Source organism: Manis javanica, chromosome 2, assembly GCF_040802235.1.
Source record: "Manis javanica isolate MJ-LG chromosome 2, MJ_LKY, whole genome shotgun sequence".
NCBI lineage: Eukaryota > Metazoa > Chordata > Mammalia > Pholidota > Manidae > Manis > Manis javanica.
In genome coordinates this window covers 106,895,647-106,919,612 of record NC_133157.1, presented here as the reverse complement: position 1 = coordinate 106,919,612, position 23,966 = coordinate 106,895,647, and the positions used below count along the sequence as shown (strand labels likewise).

The 23,966-nt window shown below is 40.3% G+C and overlaps 1 protein-coding gene and 1 long non-coding RNA gene across 2 annotated transcripts in view; one reads left to right on the top strand and one right to left on the bottom strand.

Annotated features, from left to right (window-relative positions):
• Nucleotides 1-6,653, bottom strand: part of LOC140847785 (uncharacterized) — an 80,170-nt gene extending 73,517 nt beyond the window's left edge. Inside the window, exon 1 of the long non-coding RNA XR_012127964.1 lies at nt 6,445-6,653. This is a non-coding gene — a long non-coding RNA (uncharacterized lncRNA). The remainder of the gene's footprint in view (nt 1-6,444) is intronic.
• The window catches only part of KIAA1217 (KIAA1217 ortholog), a 622,979-nt gene that overhangs the window by 266,753 nt on the left and 332,260 nt on the right, over nt 1-23,966 (top strand). The gene's annotated exons all lie outside the window — the stretch shown is intronic.

Genomic DNA, 23,966 nt, shown 5'->3' with positions numbered 1-23,966 from the left:
GTTTCACTTCCCTGTGCCTGAAGAAAAGGAAATGCTGTAGCCCCAGGATGACTGCCTCTGAGGAAGAGAGGTCGATAGAATAGAGCCATTTACATATTGGGCTCAGTTTTCAGGTTGAGTACTTCACAAACTTCATTTACACTACACAGGAGAAAGTGGCGCAGTCCCAAGAGGACTGCTTCAAATGAGGAGCAGGGGAACTTTTTCTAAGGCCAGAGATAGAATTCAGACAGAGGCTGCCATGGACAATTATAAAGCGGGGGGATGAAGGGGTTGGGGGTGGTCTATTCTCTCAAACACCAGTTTCTGCCATTGCCTGGGAATTATTGTGCTAGTCACCCACTGTAAGAAATCTAACCTGTCAGACAAACGGGTCAGGGGTCATCTGCGACTCTTGCATACGCAGCAGCCTAGCCCGAGGTTCACTCAGCACCATCGGATCAATCGGCCAGAGCCAAGATCTAGGACCACCGTCTACTAGTCCGGTCTGCCCGCAGAGTCCACAGATCAGGATAGGAAAGTAGAAAATCGGCTCAGCCACTCCCCGACATTCCCTTCCAGAGGCAGGGGATCAAGGAACAGCAACATTGGGAAACCTTTCACCCGAGACTTAAGACTGGTAGCCAATGCTCATCATCTTTTAAGTGGCTAACAGGAGCCCAGACACATTTTTATGAGGTAAAAAGTATAGCATTTAGTCAAGAATAAGAGTGAGGCGTAGATCTCCTACCTTGCGGTGGTGAGCATCAGGTTCCGTGAGATTGATGAAGTTAGAGGCACACATAGAGCACGGAAAGAAAGTAAAGACCTCCCCTGCCTCATTTCGAGGTCACGGCAGCCTGAAGAAGCAGGCTGGGAGTCAGAGAGACAGAGGAACACTCCTCACAGATACCCAGTCAGGCTGTCGGGGTCTGATTCCAGACACGTGGACCTTTGAGAAGCCACTGAAGTGTAGCCTAAGCCTAGACTCTCGCAGGTGCCCACGGCTTTCCTCAGTCCCTCGCATCCAAGGAGAGGCCTCTGAAGGGGAATCCTGGCCTCCACTCAGTTGACTTTCCCAAGGGAGACAGGGGATCCGCTGAGGGAGACGCAGGGGAACCTGTCGCTCGAGACTTTGAGATGGGCAGCTGGGCTAGTCCCGTTTAAGTGGGTGACAAGTGCCAGATGTTATGTGCCATAGACGGCTTCCTTGTATAAGGAGAGTGAGAGAAAAAGGCAGGCTAAGGATCTCTCTGATTCATTCATACATCCCCCTGCTCCAAACATCATCTATTTATGTCTGATTGTTTTTATTTATTTTCTTTTTATTTCTGATTCTTTTCGTATTTATTTCTGGATCATCACTTCACTCATCATTCTTTCTGACTGGTAGCTGATGCAAATCATCTTTTAAGTGGCTAACAGGTGCCCAGACACATTTTTATGAGGTAAAAATGAAGTGATCCCAGATGAGCCCCCAAAAATGATGCTGGGGTTCTTGTTCACAGAGCCGAAGAATGAACTTCGCAAACACTCAAGGTAGGAGAGCCAGGCAGAGGCTTTTATTTAGGGATAAAGCAAGAGGACAGAGCTCCTGGCTCATTCCAGGAGGGGACAAGACTGTCTCTCCAATGGCCTTTTTAATTTTTCATTGGGATCACTACCTTGTGTAGTTAGTTGAGTTTATTAATTTTTCAGTTAAATTATGGTCTTTGTTTTTTTACATACGTAGGGTGCTGGATGTATTATTGTGCAGTATTTACATTGATCCAGAGCTTTATGGTCTCTGTATGGCTTCTGCCTTCCATCAGTTATTCTATATATGGTTTACTTGCATTAGCAAAAGGCGAATAGGTGGGCACCAGAAGGTGGAATAGAGAGTAAGCTACCAGAATCTGAAATGAATAGAAATCTAGATGGACTTTCATGGTGGTGAATGAAGAAGGATGAAGAAGAGAAGAAGAAGGCTTAAAAGTTAAAGAAAGAATGATGAGTGATGATCCAGAAATAAATACAAAAAGAATCAGGAATAAAAAGAAAATAAATACAAAAAAGAATCAGACATAAATAGATGATGTTTGGGGCAGGGGAATATATGACTGAATAGCTGTCAAAATGACCAAGGGAAATTGGTGATAAGTAAAATAAAAATTCCATTTGATTGTTGCTGACAGTTCAAGTTTTTTTTTTCTTATTCACAATTTTTTACATACCCCTCAAGTGTAGAATGTTTCTGGTACAATTATGGATGAGAACAGTCTTGCTTACTTGAGTTTGTATAAGAGAATTGCGGTTCATAATCTGCCGTGTCAATGTTGTTAAATCGATTAACCTCTGTCTTCAAATGAAGAAGGTTTTGTATATTATATCAATCTCAGGAAGGTATCAGCACAGATGTTCAGAGCTCTCTTTTATCCATATGAGAGAACTATTAAGTAGGATGTTCTGTGATTCTTATCAGTGACCAAAAAGAGAATAAAAACATGAAGATTTCATTTTCCAAAGGAGTTTGTGTTCACTATACATGAGTGCTAGCATTAGACAATAAAAGCATGCAAACTTAAGATACTTGGAATTTATTTAAGGGTGAAATGAAAATATATAATTATATGGCTAAAGAAAAAATATATATATAGATTGATGCATATTCATGCAATCTTCTAACCAATACCTTTTTCTCCTGTCTTCTTGTGGTTCTGAGTCTTTCTGGTCTAAAAAACAAATCTCAAAATGTTCTGTCTTAACTTGTCCACCTAAAGCAAATAGATTACAAACTTTTGTTGAGAGGGGTTATGAGAAATAACTCATTAATAAATGTGAAATGTTGCCACATGGAAAAATGGCATAGGTTTTAAGTGCCTATTATGCCAGCAATGTTTCTGCATTGTAAATTTGAATTTTAAATTATATGGGGACAGATAGATTAGAACAATGCAAGTTTTAGTTTTCTCAAATTGCATGTTAAAAATGAGGTAATTTGACAGCTAAACCTCCAAACATATTTCAAATTATTTTTTTCAGATATGACATATTTTTAATAAATTTTTATGCATTTTTCAAACTTAAATATTCATATTTTTGTAGCTACAAGGGGCATTTTATTTTCAGTGACACATTAATGTATGCCATGAATGATTCTGTTATGTGTTTGTTTATACCAGTAGTTATTTTTGATGTTAGCTATTTGGTGCAAAATACAATTCTTACACGTTATGGGAACACAAACTTTATTGCTGTCTCATTACCATGCAGAAACCAAATATGAGCAAAAAGAATAGCATCCTATATTAATCTTCCAAAGATTGGTTATGAGTAACCCAAGCAATTGTATTATAGTTTAATTAATGGAATAAAAAGGGAATAAATAGCTTCAGTGCTACCTGATAAATGTAATTCTCTTGTGGCAAGATATGTACAGTGAAAACCAATAAAACAGTTCTCGTGGAATGGCTTTTTGTCTAGTTCAGTAATGCAATCTTCTCTTCTATGCCCATAAAAAAAGATATCTCTATCCTAAGGCTGTATTTTGTAGCATCATTTTAGGTATTCATTTTTGGGGGAAAAATACTGGTTCTTCAGCTTTAAGGAAATAGATCCCATTGAACTAGAAAAAGAGTATCTAAAATAGCTTAAATTGTTTTTTGATTTGTGAAATGTAATGTCATCCCTGAACATGAGTGAAGCAACATTAGTTTCAGTGACTTTGCCCGACCTTTTTCTCCTCTGTACAAAGTCTTGTCCTTTGCAGAAGAGACAGTGGGAATTTCCCTAGGCAGAACAAAATCGGAGGAGTGCACTCATGGAGACAAAATTTGAGATGAGAATGTTGATGTATTTCTGATGGTTCATTCTGGGTAAATTATGGACATCTCCCTGTAGCTTTAAGATTGTTCTGATGACAAATATGTTGGAAGAAATAAGACATCACTACACATATGGAGCTACCATGAATGGGGGGATGTGTTTGAAGGTAAAACCAACTACAGCGTCTTTCACTTTCTTCCACAACTGAATGGATTCCTCTAAGTCTTTCTAACCTCATGTGTCTCTGGCTGGTTGACTCAGCTGGTCAGGAACAGCCATGAGGCAAGGATGTTTGACTTCCATGTAGACCAGATGGCCTTATTTTGTTCCATAGGCTCAAATGGATACCCTAGTGTCCCACCTCCCCAAATTCACATCCACCCTGAACCTCAGAAAGTGACCTTGTTTGGAAATAGAGTCTTTGCAGGTGTAATGAAGTTAAGATGAAGTCATTGTGGATTGGGGTTGCCTAAACCCAGTGACTGGTGTTCTTAGAAGAGGAGGAGAGAACAGAGAGATACACAGAGGACAAAGCCACACAGGGACCGAGGAGGCAGAGACCAGAAGGTGGATGCTGGCAGCTATCAGCAGGTAGGAGAGGGGGTTAGAACAGATTCTCCCCCAGAGCCTCCAGGAGGAGCCAACGTGGTCACACCTTCCCCTGCTGCTTGTGGCCTCCAGAACATGGGGGAACCAATTCCTGTCGTTTTAAGCCACCCAGTTTGTGGTATCTTGTTAAGCAGCCACAGGTAACCAACACACCTGGACAGACAGCTGGCTCACCTACTACTCGCTACCTGGGCATCCCAGTGAGACTGCAGAGAAGTCAGCAGTATGTCTGTAAGGAAAGGGTACATCCTCCCAACTTAAGGGTTGAACTAATGTGTCCATGTCCATCCCAACCGAACAGCAGCTCAGGCTCCCCACTAATAAGGAGCATGTCCAGAATATGGAATCTCAAAATTTCCCTCTCAACAGTACAAAGTCTGATGACAAAACATAAAAAAGCTCCTTACAAAGCCAGCTTTTTCCTCCAAGAGAATCTTTCATTAGGGATGAGTAGTAGTAAAGGTAACAGCTTCCGCTCTGTTTTAGGCAGAACGGGAATTTGCTTACAAAATCATTAGGAAGCTGGAGACTTAGGAGCCAAGCTGGGACTCCCAGAATGGCTCCTGAGCCAACACCCAGTAGCAGAACTGGTCTGTAGGGAACTACTCCCTCTGCCATGACCAGGAAGACAAGAACCAGGGGGTCACTGTCACGGATGTTGACCCCAGGGTCCTGCCACTGGAGGCAATACCAAGGGACATGGATGCTGTCACTACATCGGCTGGCTCTGGGAACACGTCCCCCTAGTTCCCTCCCAGAGTGGAGGAGGCTGACCCAAAACCATCAGCAAGTCCAGCTAGGTAATTTGTGTGGCCCAATGCAAAATGAAAATGCAGAAATTATTAAGAATTGTGTTCAAAATTATTGAGTGTCAAGGCAAGGATGACAGCAATAAAGCAAGTATGGGTCCTCTTCTAGACACAGGGACCTGTGTGGCTGCTCTGATCACAGCCATGAAGCTGGCCCCAGCTACTGGCTGCAGAGCCATGCTGGTGTCCTAATGTGCACCTGCAGAAATGGTGCAGCCTGCCCCATCTCTCTCCCCACTTTGGTCCGGCCCCATTCAAGTCTATGCGAGTGTGTAAGACTGGCAGATCCCTGCCTACAGGGGCATCAGAGAACTGGCTCTTTTGTCTGCCCGGGCTCTCCCATGAAGGACTCACTGCAGGAGGTGCTGAGAAAGATGCTAAGTGAGCCAGGCTACTGAATCCACCTAAATATTCAAATTCCAGAAGCAAAGATAACTTTCTGCAAAGTTTTGCGTTCCCTTCTCACTGTGTGGTTTGAAGACCCCCTGCTCTACCTCAGCCCTCCCTTCACAGTTCCTGAGGGACAGCTGACAGAATAAGTAATGCACCTTCCTTCACTGTGTGAGGATGTGCCAGGTGCTGGGGAGACAGCAGTGACTAAGGAAGATGAGGTCCCTGCTCTCTGGAGTTTCCCTAAGTGGAGGGAAATGAAAAAGTAACATGTGAACTAATGAGATGATTGCAGATTACTGTTTCTGGAGGCAGAGTAGCTATATTGCAAACACATCTCACTGTTCTCTGCCGTCCAACGCTAATGACACCGTTTTATCCCAGCCAGCACCTATCTCTAGCTGATCTCCTCATTTCCACTCTCACCTCCCTCTACTCTATCCTCCACAGGATAACTAGTAGAATCCTTTTCAAAACATAAATCAGATCACAGGCACTTCCCATAGTTTTGCCTTGCCTTTGGAAAACATCCAGACCTCCTCACCATTCCTTATAAGACCACATGCCATCTGGCCTCTGTCTGCATCTAAGCCCCGCTGTTGTTCTTGCCCACTATGCCACCCCAGGGTCCTTTCTGTTTTGGGGACACGCCAAGTTCCCTCCTACTGCTGTCTTTGAATTTACAGCTCTCGTATCTCATTGTACATCTCAGCTTCCAGCTCCTCGACTTCCAGCATCTGGCTCACATGTCAGCTTTCCAGAAAGGTTCTCTGATCACCCCACCCAGGAGAGAATCAGCACCCACAGTTATTCTACATCATACCCCTTTGCTCATTTCTCCCAAAACACTTACCACAATATGAAATTATCCTGTTTATGTATTTCTGTGTTTTCCTTTCCTCTCCATGATGTCCAAGACCTTGCCTATCTGATCCAGTTCTTCCCCCAAACTCAACACAGTGCCTGGTACATAGAAGCAGTTCCAGAAATATCTGTTAATGAGCTGACTTATTGGGGAATTGAGGAATGAAAAAAAATCATAACATTCACAGAACCTAGAAAGTTGGTCAGCATTATTTATGAAGAAGGAATTAAAATCTGAGCGATATTTGGGGTGGCTGTGGAGTTGGGGGAAATTAAAGCTGACTGTTCAGGTAATAGGCAGTAATCAAACCATGTAGGTCAGCTATTTGGGAAAGCATGCAGGCTGGCTCTGGGGTGAAAAGGCCAGGCCAGAAACTGTCCAGTAGGACAGATGATCTCACGCTTGTTTAGAGGATATGCTCATGGGTTGTTCTGAGGCTATGCTCTTCCTTTTCACACGGTGTGAGTTCTCACGGAGAGATCACTTACTCATTGAGAACAGAGACCCTGTCTTTCTCATCTGGTCCCTAGTAGCACCCAAGTGGCTACCTGCTTCTTACCTGAGCTCACTGAGGTTGGAGGGTACTAAGCCCTGGGAAAACACGGCTTTCAGTTTTTCCTTTGTAGCCTGACTCGCATGGCTTCCTGCACATGTAAGCAAATAGCATGGCCAGCTGTCCAGATTCCTGGGAACTGAGAAGGTTCCCAGATGCAGGACCTTCAGTTTTAAAACTAGGCAAGTCCAAACCGGAACAACTTAGTCACACTTCCACCTGGTCACCAGAAAAAAGTGTCCAACATCCTTATTTTTTGCTCAAGGTCTTAGTCCTGAAAGCTTGCTCCAGCCATTTTATACTCCAGGTCCTGACTTAGAACGAATCTTCATTATTTTTTCCCTTCATTTATGGCTTTATTGTGCATCTCAGTTCTCCCTCTCAGTCCCGTCCCTCAGGCTGTTCTCCTTAATGATGTCTGAATTCTGCCTCTGCCCGTCATCCTGTAATACCCCCTGTGGTCTGATCTAGTCTGTCTCCTGGAAGCTTGGAGTTCCACCCCACCTCGTGCCCTCTAGAAGTCCCCCTGCTGGGTCTGCTCTGGGAGTTATGGGAGGACATTTGAGAGGTCAGCATTTCCTTAAATATGATGGAGATGATACCTTTGACTGCACAACTCAGAAAAAAAAGCCTAAGGATTCCTAGATAAGTCATGACCCCTGATCCTACAGAAAAGGAGACTATAAGCTTTTTTTCTGTAAAGCACTAGATAGTAAATATTTTAGGCTTTGTGGAACATACAGTGTCTGTCATAATTATTCAACTTTGCCACTATAGCATAAAAAGCAGACAAATAATATGTGAACAAATAGATGTGGCCATGTTCCAATGAAAGTTTGTTTACAAATACTGGCAGTGGGCCTGATTTAGCCCCTGGGCCATGGTTTCTGGATCTTTGATGTAATATATCCTTCCAGATTATTTAAAAAATTTTTTAATTAAGCCCATAGAAGTTTTCTTCGTCCCCACCATCCAGAGAGGTGGATATGTAAGTCACATACAGCTCACACATCTTCTTCTTGTGCCTTCTCATCTTCACTTCTTTTCATCATTCCCTCTGTCACTTAGCCGGACTTATGGAAACATTTGCCCCATAAAGTAAATTCTTACACAAAGACATTAATGTGGAAAGAAAGATCATGTGAAACCATTTGTCTAGAGACAAACTGGATGTTTAACACCAGTTTGAAATAAGAAAGAAGGATACAGAGTTAGAACGAATTATTAGGATAATTGAGATCAGTACATTGCTAATGCTCTGTTAATGGGATTGCGGGATAAATAGTGGAAAATCTCCCTGGATGGGCAGTAGTGTCCGCTGTTGGTAATGGGGAAGGAAGTAACCCCAATAATGCTCTTAAAGGTCAGTTTTGCAATATTAACTGTTTTATTGTTTGTTTTTCAAACTAAAGAGCATCAAATCAGGGCTTCGGTGGGCAGACCTCTAAGCTGTGAGTGGCTTATGTAGACTGATATTTTCATCCTATGCACAACTTAATATTCCTGAGCCAGCCAGTATTTTCATAACGTATTTTGAAATGTGCTGGCCATAAAGGTACACTTTCAAATGGGGAAAGGGTGGAAGGAAAAGGAAAACATTGGTAACATTTCAAATCAGCTTTCCGGAATGCACTTAAAAAGTACGCATCCCTAGAAACTGCTTATCTCAGATAAAAGACCAGGAAGAAACAAATGGGAAAAGCACCTGAATGACAGGAGAAAGTCCTTATGTATGTTTATCTGGTCCTGGAGGTAAGAGGTGACAGCAACAAAGACGGTGACAAACGGTCACTAACATGTTGCTGACGTGCTTCCTGCAAGTCTTCTCTGCTGTGGGCTTAATGCAGAGTAAGAGTCTCTTTAGAACAACAGCAGTGCACGTGGGCTCACTGCTAAGCGGACACTGCTGAGTCTAGAAAACGGAGAGCCTGAACAAGTAAATTCCACACCCCCTCGAATTCGTGTTCTCGGTAGGGAATCCTCAGCAGGAAATCTTCCATATGTTTTCATTTACACAAGGAACTTCAGAGAATGAGTTCATTTCTCTTCAAATATCCTCTCGTTGCTGTAAAACAGCATTGACTATATGATGAGACACATCACCAGGAAAATGAGAGGATGCCGTCAGTGGAGCCAGGGCAGCGGTTACACTTCCAAAGTAGATATTAGTTTGGGGTGGGCTATTTTTCCATTCTTGCTTACATTTGGACTTCATATGGGTGTTCATTGTTTGTTTAAGGGCAGCCTTTTGTGTTTTACTACTTCCTAGTAGAGCTTGGCTACTTAGAGAAATGAGCATAAAAGGAATATTTGTCCTATGGCAGAATGGACAATACTCTAAGGACCAAAGGATGGGAACCCAGATCAGAGGCCTTGCTATGGAACAAAACAGCCAAATTTGAAATTCAGGATTGCTTTAAAAATATCACTCCAAGTAAGTACTTGTCTTTGTTCTCTTTTCTTCCTTCATCTCCTCATAAGCCTGTTTTGTGTCCATTATGTAATCTCAGTGAAGTTATCAGCTGGACTCTAAATGTAAGTGAAATAATTTGCCAACTCACAAATTAATTCCAAGATGAAATATGGAGTGTTCTGCTCTTAACACTGGTTAGTAGGTAGCAGGTAATATTGATAGTAAAATTTATGTTTTTATGCTAAAGAATCATTTAATTTCATTAATGTTTCCAGTAAATATCTTTTGCCTCGTTTCCTCCAGTAATATAAACTGTATTTCAGACTGACAAATAAGCAAGTGAAATTTTCTTCTGGAAAGAGCACTGTGGCCATACCAAGCAAATCAACTTTTGTCAACTTCTGTGCAATACTTAGGTCGATTTCCTGATGAACCTGAAAATCTAGGGAGTAAAATTTGCTGAAACTGTGACTCTTGTGAACCCCTTTTGAAAATGCCATGAAAATGTGTTGCAGACATGAAAGGAAACTCACTCTGTGGCAAAAGGGCATTGAAACATTAAAATATTTCAGCTGCAATTACCTTCCTTGGTTATACGATTAAATTGAGCTATAGCTGTGTATATGTGGTGCCCACTCAGAGCTCTAGGAATCTAGACTGCCAGCTGATGTAGCTGGATGTGGTTAGATGGTGCACACGTAATCCCTAGGACTGGCCAAAATGTCCTGTTCCCTCCAGACTCCTAATTTCTACCACTCATCCCTCAGCTCTCTCACCTCATGTTGGTGGCTGTAAATCATGAGGTTGCTGCTTGTGGTGGTCATGTACTTTACCCAGAGTTGTTCAGGGGAAGAGTCGGCTTCTTCAAAGTGTTGTCTGGTTGATACTTGGGCAAGAATGAACATAGGAATGATCTGTGCATCCTCTGGACCCCGGTTCCCCCACCTCCCTACTAAAGCCATCATCCAGGCCACAGCTTCTACAGACCAGGTGGTCTGAAATGATGCATTCAAAAGAAAGGCAATAGGTAAAAGGCCCTTCCGGGAATAGAGTGTTTCATTCTCCCGCCAATGTTCCCTAGTCTTTAGATCCTGTCTGCCTTGTCCTCTGAGGAGCATGATTCCTGTCCATCACTGGTTGCCAAAGCCAAGTGCTCCCAGCCCTGGCCTTGGTACTGTTTAGCCTGACAGTCAGAGAACATGGTCTGCCAGGCCATCTGTTATTCTCGCTTAGGAGAGTGTGTGATTTCATACTGTAGGACTCCTTTAGATTCTCCCCTACACTCTGTGTAGTAGCTAGATGTAGTCTGAAGTAAAGTCCTGCTGGGAACAACAGGAACCTGTGTGCCGCTATAGTGTGATCTTGGAAGGTCCAAAAGGGAAGGGGTGATGTGGGAACTGAAGATGTAGCCCTGTGAGTCTGGTCCTTGCCATCCTAGGGGGTTGCTGCTTCCAGAGGAGTCACTTGCTCTCTGATTTAGTTGTACTTTAGGGTTTATGATTCTTTCTATGGTGGATGTTGCCCCGGCCATCCCCTTATGGATGCTGGGTACCCATCAGCTGTGGCAAATTTGGGCCTCGGCCATTGCAGAGGAGAGTTTTCCTATTTGTCATGCTCCTCCTTAACTAGTTAAGAAAACATTCAGTAGGCTTTGCCTTCTTTAACCCGCCTATTGTCGAATAGAATGAGCAAGAATGAGCTGAGAGAGAATGAGCTTCTGTGATTCCTTTTCCCTGCGTTGGAAATTATATTGAACTTTAGTAGACATCAGGTCATCTTTGCAACTTTGGGCAACTTTCCTTTGTAAAGAGAACTTTTGCATATTTATAAAAGCACTTCTCTGAACATATGTCCTGGACAAATCTGAAGTGCCAGGTCTTATGATACTAGCAGGTGGTGATGATTTTGGGGATGATCATGACAATGACGATGGCTAACACGTATTGACTGCCATCTTTTGCCAGGTGTGAGGCTAAATATTCTATGACATTAAATCTTCCTTACCTTACCTGTAATGCAGGTAATGGAGGCAGCCTCATTCACACCTTTAAATCAATGAGGAACAAAAAATGATACAAGAGTGTTCCTGTCAACTGACATCTTGTATTCTTTTTGTTGTTGTCATTGTTTCTTTCATTCAAACACCTAACTACCAAAGTTGTAGACCGTCCAGGCTTCTTTCTGTTACTTAAATCATAGCATTTCTAGGAGAAAATAGGTAGCCTAGAATAGGTAGCAGGCTGGGGTGCAGTGGACAGAGAAATTGGGACTTCCGCGCTGAGGTTTTGGTACATGTACTAGAAAGGATTTCATTTCTCTCTGCTTTGCATTAACCTCTGTGTGAAGTGTGACTGCACCCCACATCATGCTTCTCTGTGCCTCCCTTTCTGCAGGGTTATGGGGATAACTAAATCTTGTTGGCTAAAAGCATTGAAATCCCAGAGAGAAAAATAGCACTTTAGTGAGCAAATGTGTTTTAGTTGTTTGTGTTGGCCCAGGTTCTCTTTGAAAGACACTTCAAAGATAGAACAGTCTTTCAAATTACCAGAATGTGTGGGGTATGGAGGGAGAGGATTCAGGTGTTTCACAGTCATAAAATACGTATCTTAATGTACTTTAACATGTACTATAATATCTACTGTTACAAAATTTTTATTAACATGACAATTGGGATAAGTTGGTTTGTAGATGATCATTCAGGACATGACATATGAAATAATCAAGGAGAAGATGAATAAAGAAACAATACATTTATAAATTTGGGAATGGCAGTCACTGGGGATTTGATGACATTTTAAAAATAATGTTCCTAATCTGGGTCATGGGAACATTTTAAGCAAATTCACAATGTTTACTACATCTTGAATTCAGTGATTGTTTATTGAATAACTCTTGGGACATCACTTTCTGGAATAGTCTATAATTACATTTGAGAACAAATGTACTGCTGTAAGGTGTGTGTAAGTATATACTTTGAAGATGGCATCCAAGGAAAGAAAAAGAATGAATTCAGAAATACTGTCCTCTCACAATTTAAGATTCACAGAAATTTTAAGCTAGAATACAGTTTGGATCACCTTAGCCAACTCCTTTCCATTATGTATGAGGAAACTGAAGCCAGGGTGGTAAAATGGTCTACGCATCACCAGTTAGTCTGTAGAAGATGAGACTTGTAGCCTCTGGCCTGCAAACTCAGTGCCTTTTTCATTTACTTTTTAGTTCTGTGTTTATAAATATTATTGTTTTCTTTCCAATGATTAAAAACAATAATCATCTCCCTCCATGATCAGACCAGTTGTGCTCTTTTGCCTTTTAAATATTTTAGTAAAATAATATAATAGTTATCTGCAGACCCACCACCAGGGTACATGTTATTTTGTCATCTTTAGTTATGACAACTTATAAAACAAAATGAAGCACATCACAAATACAGTCAAAGCATTACTTCCTGTCTTCCTCTTTCCCTTACAAGAGATCCTTATCCTAGAATTGCTATATGCCATTCCCATGTATATTTTAGTATTTTTACTTTCCACTGTATGTGTGTATTGGCAAAGGGGGTTGGTTAGATGCAGACATGGGCATACCTATTTGGGGTTATACTATTACTTTTTATTCACATTTTAAAATACATAAAGCATTGTCCATATCCTTTTATAACTTTTTAAATTCATGATTGTTTTGGAGATGTATCCATTTTGGTACACAGGTATCTAATCCATAGGTATGATAACTGCAGGATAATATCACATTTGTAAATCATCTGAGGTGAGTTTTCCATTTTCCTACTGATGGAGACTTGGGTTGCCCTGCAGTGCTGGAGTAACAAAGGCACTGCAGTGATGCTTGTACATATCTTCTTATACTTGTGCTACCTGGAAGTTGGATTGCTTCCCATACCATATGAATGTAAGCATCAGCATTTCAGGTTACATGAAAAACAATGTTGAGATGTTGCTTATAATTGCATTGAATTTATAGATTATTTGGGGATGATTTCTGTATCTAAATACTGAGTCTCATTATTCATGGACATGACCTAGCTTTCTATTTTTTAAATTTACTTTCATGTCTTTCAATATATTTTAAAATTTGCCCTACAAGAATCTTCTGCTTTTTTGTTCAGTTCATTGCTAGGTACCTTATAAATATTGTTGAAGTCATTTATTTTTATTGTATAGTCATTATTGGCTGACCTTTCATAGAAATGAAATAGATTTTTGTTTAACCCTTATTTGAATTCCTTGCTGAATTCCTTACTAGGTTTAAAGGTTTGTAGACTTTCATAGAAATGAAATAGATTTTTGTTTAACCCTTAGTTGAAGTCCTTGCTGAATTCCTTACTAGGTTTAAAGGTTTGTAGACTCTGTGGGTTTTCTAAACAGTCATTATTTCTGCAAATATGACAATTCTGTTCATTCTTTTGTAATATTTATACATTTTTATTTTATTTAATTAAGCATATAATTAATTTATTTGTATTTATATATTGTTTCCTTTCTCCCACTTGCCATCATGGTTAGGCCTTCCTGTACAGTGTCAGACAGAAGCATTAACAGCAAGCATCTTTTCTCACTTGGTTTTTCCATGAAATGCCTTTGACTTTTCACTACTAAGTATTATGTTTTCTTGGGCTTTTAGTGGATGATATCTTTTATCAGGTTAAGAAAATTTCCTTCTGTTCTTTAATAAAACTTCAGTTCTATCAGGAAAGTGTTTTGAATTTTGTTAAATGCTTTCTGCATCTATTGAATGAACAGGGGCTTTTTGTTCTTTTAATGTGTTAATTGATTAATTAATACATTTTCTACAATTAAACCATCATTCTTTTCTGGGATAACACCTACGTGGTCAGATTTTAAAATATTCATTCTAAATTTGGTTTGCTTAATACTTTACTTAGAATTTTTATTTTCATAAATGAGACTGGTCTATAATTTTTCTTGCTTATTTTATATCAAGTTTTTTTTACCTCAGTAAATGAGTTTTAAAAAGTCTTATCAGTTTATTCTATTCAATGAAACAGTTTATACAAGATTAGAATTACTTTTACTTTGAAAGTTCATAGAACTTGTCTGAAAGAATGCTAGGTCTGGTTGTATGTGTGGCAAATAGGCTTTAACTAGTGATTCAGTTTCTCATTATTTTGGTCAATTCAGGCTTTTTCTTCCTTCTTGAGCAATTGTAAATTACATACATATACCGTGAATTGACCATTTTGTTCATTTATCATTTTTTTATGTATTTTAGGATTCAGAGTTTCCTATTCATTGTGTTTGGTGATGTGATTCTCTTGGTGGATTGTTTCTTCACATGATTTGTAATTTAAGATTATGAGTTCATCAGTTTTTATGCAGGGAACAATGTATAAAAATATGCAGTCAAAGTGGATACAGCTCACCCTTTGCAGCTCACCTATGCAGACATTGAATGCAATATCCCTATTGAATTCAGGGACATTTTTCATTTCTGTTTGCTTAGTGTCCTAAGATGAATCTTTATGCTAATTTATTGATTTAGGTATTCCCAGACCCCACACATAGTGTGGTTATAAGTTCTGAGTGGATAACATTGCAGTTCAATAGATACCAACAGGCATCATTGCTGTATCCATTTGCCATCTGTCCTCTACCCTACATAGGAATTTAAACCCCAGCTTCTAGGTTACTGAGACCTGTAAGCCCTTTAATACAGATCTGTATCTGTGCCTTTAGCACATTACTTTTCAGATCTCCATATCTCCATATCTTATACTTGGCTTGTCCTTGCTCTGTCTTTCTCTCTCTCTCTCTCTCATTTGCCATCATTCTATTCTTTTTTTATAAGCTCAGTAATGCATTTGAGAGAATGATTTATTTTTATCTGTTATTTCTAAGCATTTGTAGTGGTAAAGCGTCCAGGTTTTCTTGAGAAACAATACAGAACAAGAAGTCCTCCTTTTTGACATAAAAAAAAAAGTCTAAGAATTTCACAAATCATATTCTCCATGCAAAGTTTTCTTGCTAGCTTCTGTAGAAATGTAGAATGTCCAAAAATTGACTCAAAAATTATTGAATGAATGTAACCCTGAATGTTTTGCTATGTAACTGCTGAGGAGCTGCATTCCTTTGAACTTCTACAATAAACTCAGCCAAAGCCTAGTGTGTGGTGGGGTGGGGCTAGAGCCTACTTTGAGAAAATTTTCAGGGAATGTATCATAGAGGAACAAATAATATTTTCTGAAAAAGTGCAAACATCTTTTGCTTTTCCTTATTGAGATACCAGAAGGACATATTTTTTTAACAGGTACTAATGAAAACCACAAAGCCCTTTCTACTTCTAGAATTCTGTAATTTTTTTTTTCTTAAACTGCTTTTTAGTTTTTTCTTGTTTCCCAGTACCTAGTGTAGCTCCAGAATACAGTACATATCTCATACAAATAGAAAAGAGAGAATCAGCCATTAACATGAGACTCCCACCCAAGTTTTCAATTTGTTACTGCAACCCTGTAAACGACTAAAAATTGTGGTGGCTTCTCTTTCCTACAGCAGTGGAGATCTTCCTGGGCCAACATCAGTCCTCAGCCCTGGAAAGCAAGTATTACAATGGGGAAAATAATGCCTGGAAATTGTGAACTTTTGAATAGTTTAGAATTCTGTAATTTTTCTACCACTTTAAGACATTTTCCCCAACAAATCAGATAGCCTGAGTGCAGCTTTGTAAACAAATGCTAGGTATCAAATTTGCCCCATCCTCTCAAGATGCTCTCTGATGTCTCCACCACTCAGCATAGCATCCCAGCAAGTTCACAGATATGAAGTAGATGGTACTCAACTTTTTTTTTGCTGTTAATACTTCCTGATCTGATTTATATACATGTAATTTTCATGACATTTCAAAGAGTACATTTCCAAGCAAAATAATTGGTTCATTATAGAGAATGTTAATTATTGAATGGTGTCTAAACCTGACATATCAAAATATACACTGTTGGAATTTTTTATTACTTCCATTGAATATGCCATTATTTTGAAATGTTTTACCCCAAAATCTCCTTGAAAGCAAGAAGTTAGTATTGAGTTAGTAATAAGAAATAGTTGGAATAAAAACAAAAGATTCGTTTAAAACGTAGAACAAACATTCTTTCAACATTTGAAACCCAAAGTTATTTCTGAAGCCTCACAGATTAAATATCTTAAACAAGTTATTACAAAAATAAATCCATCTTTTTGCTGAATTTCATTCTGTGTTTGGATTGAGGTGGAGTCAGTTGTTAGCTGCATGATCAGGGCTCAGATTGAGTCTTTTTATTTTCTTAATTAAGAATTAACATTTTAAACTCTCATCAGTGTTTTACAATGGCAGTGATCCTTACCCAAACATTGTTCTTCCAGATCCTAAGTGGTTTGCTGGAATGCTAACCTCAACTTGACCCCTCATGGTCACAGGAGAGATATACGGGGATACAAGGGTCAATAATAATTTCTAGAAAATTATCAGGCGTGGGCTGTACCCTAGATTATGTAACTTCCCTTTTAAAAATAATTATTATGTATCTGTCATTTAAAATGACTAGGATCAGCAAGGTTTAAATCCTTATCAGTAGGAATGAAAAGGGCTGGCTCCAGAAAGTGCTAACCTCAAAATTTTTGTGCTGCTTTTGTTGATCTGTCTTCTGATGCACATGATCTACTGGTGTGTGGCTCAGCATGCCATAGAGACTTATTCATCCATGATATACATGCAAGGGGTTTCTGGGCTTCTACATGTGCTGTAGCACATTCCTCTGGCTCTCCAACAAAGCTTTTAATTGGCATCTGTGACTAATGAGCATAAAAGTCCCAAGAGAAATGGAGCACAGTCTTCCACCACCCATTCAGATGAACTCAAAACCCCGAAGCGTATCAAGCTTGAACCAGGAGAAGTTATAGCCAAAGGCTTGAGATAAAATAGTCACTAGTGGTATCCTAAACTACATTAATAATTATTAGCCAAATCACACTACCTGTTTAGTGTTATTACCTAAGCTATCATAGCCAAGGCCCTCACTGGCCCTGGTCATTAAAGGCAACAGACCTCTTTTCAGAAGAATCCAAATTAACCCTACTTCACCTGAAGTTTAGTCTGAGGACATTTCTCCTGTAACTTTCCCCCTCTTTGCATAAGAAAGCGATCTCATTCTGTCTGAGGTCACATGGGATGAAGTGCTGGAAATAGGCTCTGTCGAGCTGGTGAGAAATGTACAGAAAATCCTGATGCAGATGGTTCTGCCTTGGGTTTCTGTTATTTTTGTTTTTTAATTTAAACTTTCAGTAATGTGCCTTGCTGTAGTACAATAGAAGAATAGGGGATTAGAGGAAAATCAGGATGAAGAACTCATAGTTGTCATCTATTATTTATTATATTTGATTAAGAGTGTCTGATAAATAAAGTCATTAAGAATCAGTAGGTTGTTTGGACAGGGAGAGGGGTCATGCTCCTTCCCCAAGACTTTGGCATTATGTTTAAAAGGACTCTTGAAGGTCTCATTTAGCCACTGGTGTATTAGAGTCATCATACTTCTGGGAGATATAAGTTACTATGAAGACATATTCAGTGAAAATACTTTAAACGTCTTTAAAGTTATAGTCATTAATAACAATTCTCGCCCACTCCCAATGTCAACTTAGATTTTAAACAGCCATCTCTCTGCAATATGACTCTGCCATTTCTTGTCCTATGTGTGTGTGTCCTATCATTTCTACTTTCCTGTCTCATTTACCCATCCCTGAAAACTTGGCTTGAATTTTCTTTCATTCTGTCCAGATTGGCCTTCCAGTCCTCAGTTTTTCATTGAACTCCTCATTCTGTCCTCTTTCATGGCATTCCATTGGCTCATTATTACCCATAATCAGGTCCAGATTCATGATCGCAACCACATTACCGTTGACTCCCCTCATCTCCCTCCCCCTTTCTAAGAAGACTTGCATCCTAAGCATCTCCAGATTATTTTAGAAACTTGATCATCCTCTCCTACCATGTCTCACAGAAAAATGTTTCTTTTCACATATCTTCCACCCTTGGTGGGTAAGTTATAAACCAGCCTTTCAATGAAAACCAGCTTGCTTGGTCATTAGAAGTGTTACTGACTTCAAAGACATGATATAACTTAAGCAGCATTCATTTCCTATATAAAAACATGTAATTGGCATGCATTGGGAAGGCAATGTCTTATTCTTTTGCTGGATACCAGATTATAGGCTATTTTAAGGCAGTTACCAGGTTTCAAATGTCCTGTAGCATGCTGTGTGAATCTGTGAACTCTTAATTTGCATAATCAATATCACAGCAGTTAATGATAGTGGTGGTATCCAATCCCCCATGTAAAATGAACTTTCAGCAAGCATATACCTAGAACATAGAACATCCCACTGGCTGGAGGGATGATCGATTGTACATATGACTGATTGTAAGGGAGACTAAGAAATGAAGCCTAGAAGCTGCCAAGAGGAAAAAGAAATAGGATTTGATAAACACAGAGTAGTCTCTGTCACATCTTCAGTAGTTCTGAAATAGGGTTAGTTAATGGTGTGTGAAAATAGCCCCACTAGGGAGAGTACCACTGAGTTCCTGCATTATACTTTATGGTATGAAAATTATGAAGAAATAAGCATCCAGAAAACGTCCCCCCCCCAAATCATTTAGCTGTTTATAAAAATCAAAACAGTATCTACTGGCATTACCTTTTCATGGACCCAGTGACTGGCATATAGTTAAGTTCTCAATTAGTATTAAATTTATATCTTGGGGATATGTTTTCAATACCATATGATTAGTCACCATCAGCTTTTCCAATAATTTTTCTATAAAATCTCTAGCTATTTTATGGTTACACTAAGAATCCCGAAAGTTATTATGAAATCAATATAGCCTTTGGTGCTCATGACTCTTTAAACTGAAGCCCTTTTACCTAAGCATGCAACCTTCTGTATTCCTAAAAGATAAAAAGTTAAAGTTTTTCAAGACAAATGAGACCATGATAACAGTTTTCCTCATGGGGAAATGAGAATACATGAGAATACACTATTTTAATTTGCTACGTGAGTGACTTAGTTAAAACATAAAGAATTATTGCAGTTTAGTGTTATTGAATATTGAAGCAGATAATAGTGGAAGACATACAATCACCTTCCTTATATTTTATTAAAAATAGGAGAATATGCTGAGATCTAAACTGGATTTGGAGACTAATTTTAAGCTCGACAGTCCTAGGATCTTTAGGATCTTCTACTTACCAATAATAGTTCTCTTGTTCTTTGATTACATGGTGTTTTTGTTAAGATATTTTAAATTTTAGAGCACTGAAGCAAAGATGTTCAAATTCAACCTTGGAGTTTAATATATCATCTCTTTCACCAGACCTTTTGGTAATCCTGTGTTATTTAAAGGCCAAGTGGAACTGTTATGGAGAAAATCTGAAAAGAATGTCAGAACTAACACTGTATGGAGATTGCATTTTCACAGAAATAATGATTCCAAGTCTTGTAATTTAATTTGCATGACTGAATGAACTTGTCTTTCCTCTACTCCAAAAATACTGCCTACCACATCCTGAACTGCATCCTTTCAGAAAAGAGGCCAAGTCCCCAAGTCAGCATTCCATAATTGGCCCACTCCACACCTTTATACCCAGTAATAATTTTTTAATTAAAAATGAATGCTAAGCCTACAAGCCTGTCCTTTCCTAGAAACTAATGGGTGAAGGCAAGAATTGCTCTGTATTTCTTGTAACTAAAAGTTAAGTCATTTGACCTAAAAAAAGCAATGACGCTTCTATTTCAGGTGGGGCATGGGAACTGTCACAGAAAGGAATAGATCATGTTACCTGGAACCCAAGGAAATAGACACTTTTGGCACTTTCTCAGGGGAGTTGAGAAAATTCTTCCTAGTGGAATTTCCCTAGCTTGCTTTTACAAGTATATTATTAGAATCTAGTTCTCTGTGTTAGTGGGTGTAGTTCTATAATAAACAATCTCCACAGTTCAGTGGCTTATCACTGCAAAGCTGTGTTTATTGTTCATTTCATAGCCCAGTGATGTGAGGATGATGATAGCATGAGGGTTCTGCTCTGAGCAGTCATTTGGGGACCTGGGCTACTTACAATGTGTGGCTTTGCTGTTTCTAGAGCCCCTGCCTTCCCTGAATCCAGCCCACCAATGGGAGCAAATCACAGAGGGTTTCCCAGGAGGTCTTCTGGGGCCAGACCTGAGAGTTGGGTATGTACTTCTACCCTTATCCCACTGGCTGGAGGGATGATCGATTGTACATATGACTGATTGTAAGGGAGACTAAGAAATGAAGCCTAGAAGCTGCCAAGAGGAAAAAGAAATAGGATTTGATAAACACAGCGTAGTCTCTGTCACATCTTCAGTAGTTCTGAAATAGGGTTAGTTAATGGTGTGTGAAAATAGCCCCATGGTTGGTCCTGAATGCTAGTAAGTATAAGAAAATATAGGACCAAAATGTGCCCATTCCAGGAAGTGGTGGTTATATGTTGCCTATTATGGACAGTGCTCAATTTTAGCTTCTGTGAAGGCTCTAAGATGAATCAGATATTGGTTCTGTCTGCAGGCAGTTTACAGTCTCCTAAAGGAGCAGCCTCTCTGTATGACCAGCTGTGTTCTAGCTTGTATACCAGTGGGTTACAGTGGAAATTTTTACTGAGGCTTCTAGTTCTAACAGATTGGAAACTCTGATGTGGGGTGGAGGTGGGGTGGTGCATCCCAGATCAAAGTGCTGATTTTCATAGTAAAATCAAGAAAGGGATCTGTAATCTAATTTTTTCTCAGCTACAAAGAGGTTATCAAAATTCCCTGAGAGTGAAAGTTGAAAGAAGATTTCATGAGAAGGATTTCTATTAAAAAAATAAAATAAATCTATAAACCATGCTGTGTTTTGCAGCCACATCCCTAAGGATGAGGGCAGATGGGGGACTGTCTGCCACCTCACCTAAATTCTAGTAAGACTGACTCTAACTGGACCAGCTTGAGAACATGACACCTATCCCCTGAGCTGGGAGAAGGGGACCCAATAGATTGCTCCTTCCCATCTGAGAAATCTGGAAGAGAATACACCAGGACTGGCTAGCTACTCGGATAGCAGGAACCAGGAAAATGTCGACTTGAAATCAGCCTGCCTCTTGAATTTGTCCAGGAAAAGAATGCATGGGGGGTGTCTTAGATTCTGTCCAATATGGTCACCCAGAGTGGTGGTGGGACCTCAGCAGAGAGAACCTGGGGTGGGGCTGCTAGATGCCTCAGGGGCTGAAGGAGAAGCTTCCAGCTGGACTAGCACTGCATTGTCTGCATCAGCGAGTCAGAGGAAGGCCTCAGAGTGGGCGTCCACCTAAAGAACTCACAAAAGTGGTCTCAGAAGCAGGCAGTTTTAAATACTGGCCAAGCACTCCTATGATTCTGTTAGTCAAAAAGATCTTCCCCATTCTTCTGCTGTGGGGATCAGGTTGATCAGAAACAGCAGTTGGTGAGTGAGGGGGGATGGGACCGAGAAGGACTGAGGGAGCCACACACACTATGTTTTGAAGAGGGCAGGCGCAGCCCTGGCTTGGGTATGGGGCGTGTGGGCTTTAAGCAACGGCTCCAGTGCTGATGAATAGTGAGTTAGGCATTCTCATTTCTGAAGTGGGACTGTGTTTTGTAACCTGCAGTGAACATAGAACTGTTTCTTAACTAGAACTTAGATGAAAAGTCATAATTTTGTCCTACTGCTCATCAAGTGTGGAGGAAGAGTCAATGCCCTTGATCAGGCTTAAACGAACAGGACAGACATCAACATCCTTTTATGGCTACAGCTGCCTTGGAGGATTGTTCACGGTCCTGTTTGAATGCTGGTGAAATGCCCATATAGAAGTACAAATAATGGGCTCTGAGAGGTCAAGTAGAAAGTGACTGCTTCTAGCTGGAGTGGCAATGTGTGTAAGAAAAGTCTGCACAGAGAAGGCATGTGTACCAGACTGCGGAGAAGAAGGGATTTAAATGTGCAGAGATTTGGGATGGGCTGGGAGGATACGTGGCTGGTGGAGCTGTTTAAAAGCATTTCTAGCAGAGCAAACAACATAAAAAAGCCATCTAGGTTCATTCTTGGTAAACATGTCCCCTCTGGTGGGGAATGTTGATAGTGGGGGAGGCCATGTGTGTGGGGGTCAGGGGGTACATGGGGAATCTTCATACCTCCCTCTCAGTTTTGTTGTAAAACTAAAACTGTTCTTAAAAGAAGTAAGTCTAAAAAAATTAAAAACGCATGAAGGCAGAAAAAACAAGCAGATGCATATAGAATAGCAATTAGTTCCATTTGGCTGAAGCCAAGCATGAGATAATAATGGAAAATAAGTAAGAAAGTGCAGGCTTCCAGTATGGATAAAAGACAGAAGGGATACTGGAGACTTTCGCAAGGAGTCTGCAGAAAAGCTAAGGAAGGATGGATGAGGCAGGCAACCAGTGCAGAAGGAAAACCTTGTAGTTGACTGACCTTCACAGGAGGTACCAACTTTCCACCTCACATTGTCCAGCAAGTTACGGGGCATAATTTTTACCTAGAGAGACCAGGCCAAGAGCCAAAGGGTGCTCATGTGATAGTAAGATGTGAAAACAAGGAATTGTAGACAGCGGGAGTGGTAAATGCAGTAAGTTGTACTTGAAGGTAGTCATTTCAACTTGGAGTAGGTTTGGGAGTGCAATCTGTGTAAACAGAGCAGGCTGCTCCAATCCCCCAGTTCTATGACTTCTGGCAAGTAATTTGACTTCTCCAAGCCTCAGTTTCCTCATCTATGCAGTAGTAATAATAATAACATATAACAATACAATCCACACATACATTACCCCCCAGAGTGTCTGGCACATACATGGGAACCAGGACAAGCTAAATTACTTCAAGAGGAGGTGGGTGGAGATGCCTGATAAGCAGGCTGCAATTTGGGTTATGGTCCCCATCTCAGCAAGAAAAATCCAGAAGTCGCAGCGGATGCTCTGTTTCATGTACCAGACATCAGTGAGCGTGGGGGAGGTCTTAGGGCAGTGGGCCTTTGGAGCTACTTGATACTGAGCTTAAGGCAAGAAACATCCACCATATGGCAGTTCTGATTTTTCTGGCCTTGGGTGAATTGGCTCTGGGACTGGGTGAGGCTGAGTTTGCAGGTCACAGGTCCTCAGTGTCTGAGCTGGTCTGAGGGACAAGAGTAAAATGGAGAATGGGGGAGAAGTTGTGTGAGCCAAAGAATTTGAGCCATATTCCCATGCACTATCATGCATTTAAAGAGGTCAGGGCTGAAAGAGGGGAGAGACCTGAGACTTCCTGTGTCCATGTGGCCATGGAGGTGGCAAGATAAGCAGGTGCGGCAGCAGAGAGTGAAAGGCCTGAAGGCAGAAAGGAATGCCAAGAGTCAGAAGACAGAGCTGTATGCACAGCTCTGCTGCTATGTTCTCTGAGTCTCAGTTCCTCAGTCCATCAAATGGGCTCAGCATGACTTCATTTACCCATTTCATGTGATCTGAAACTTCATCTCTCCACAAT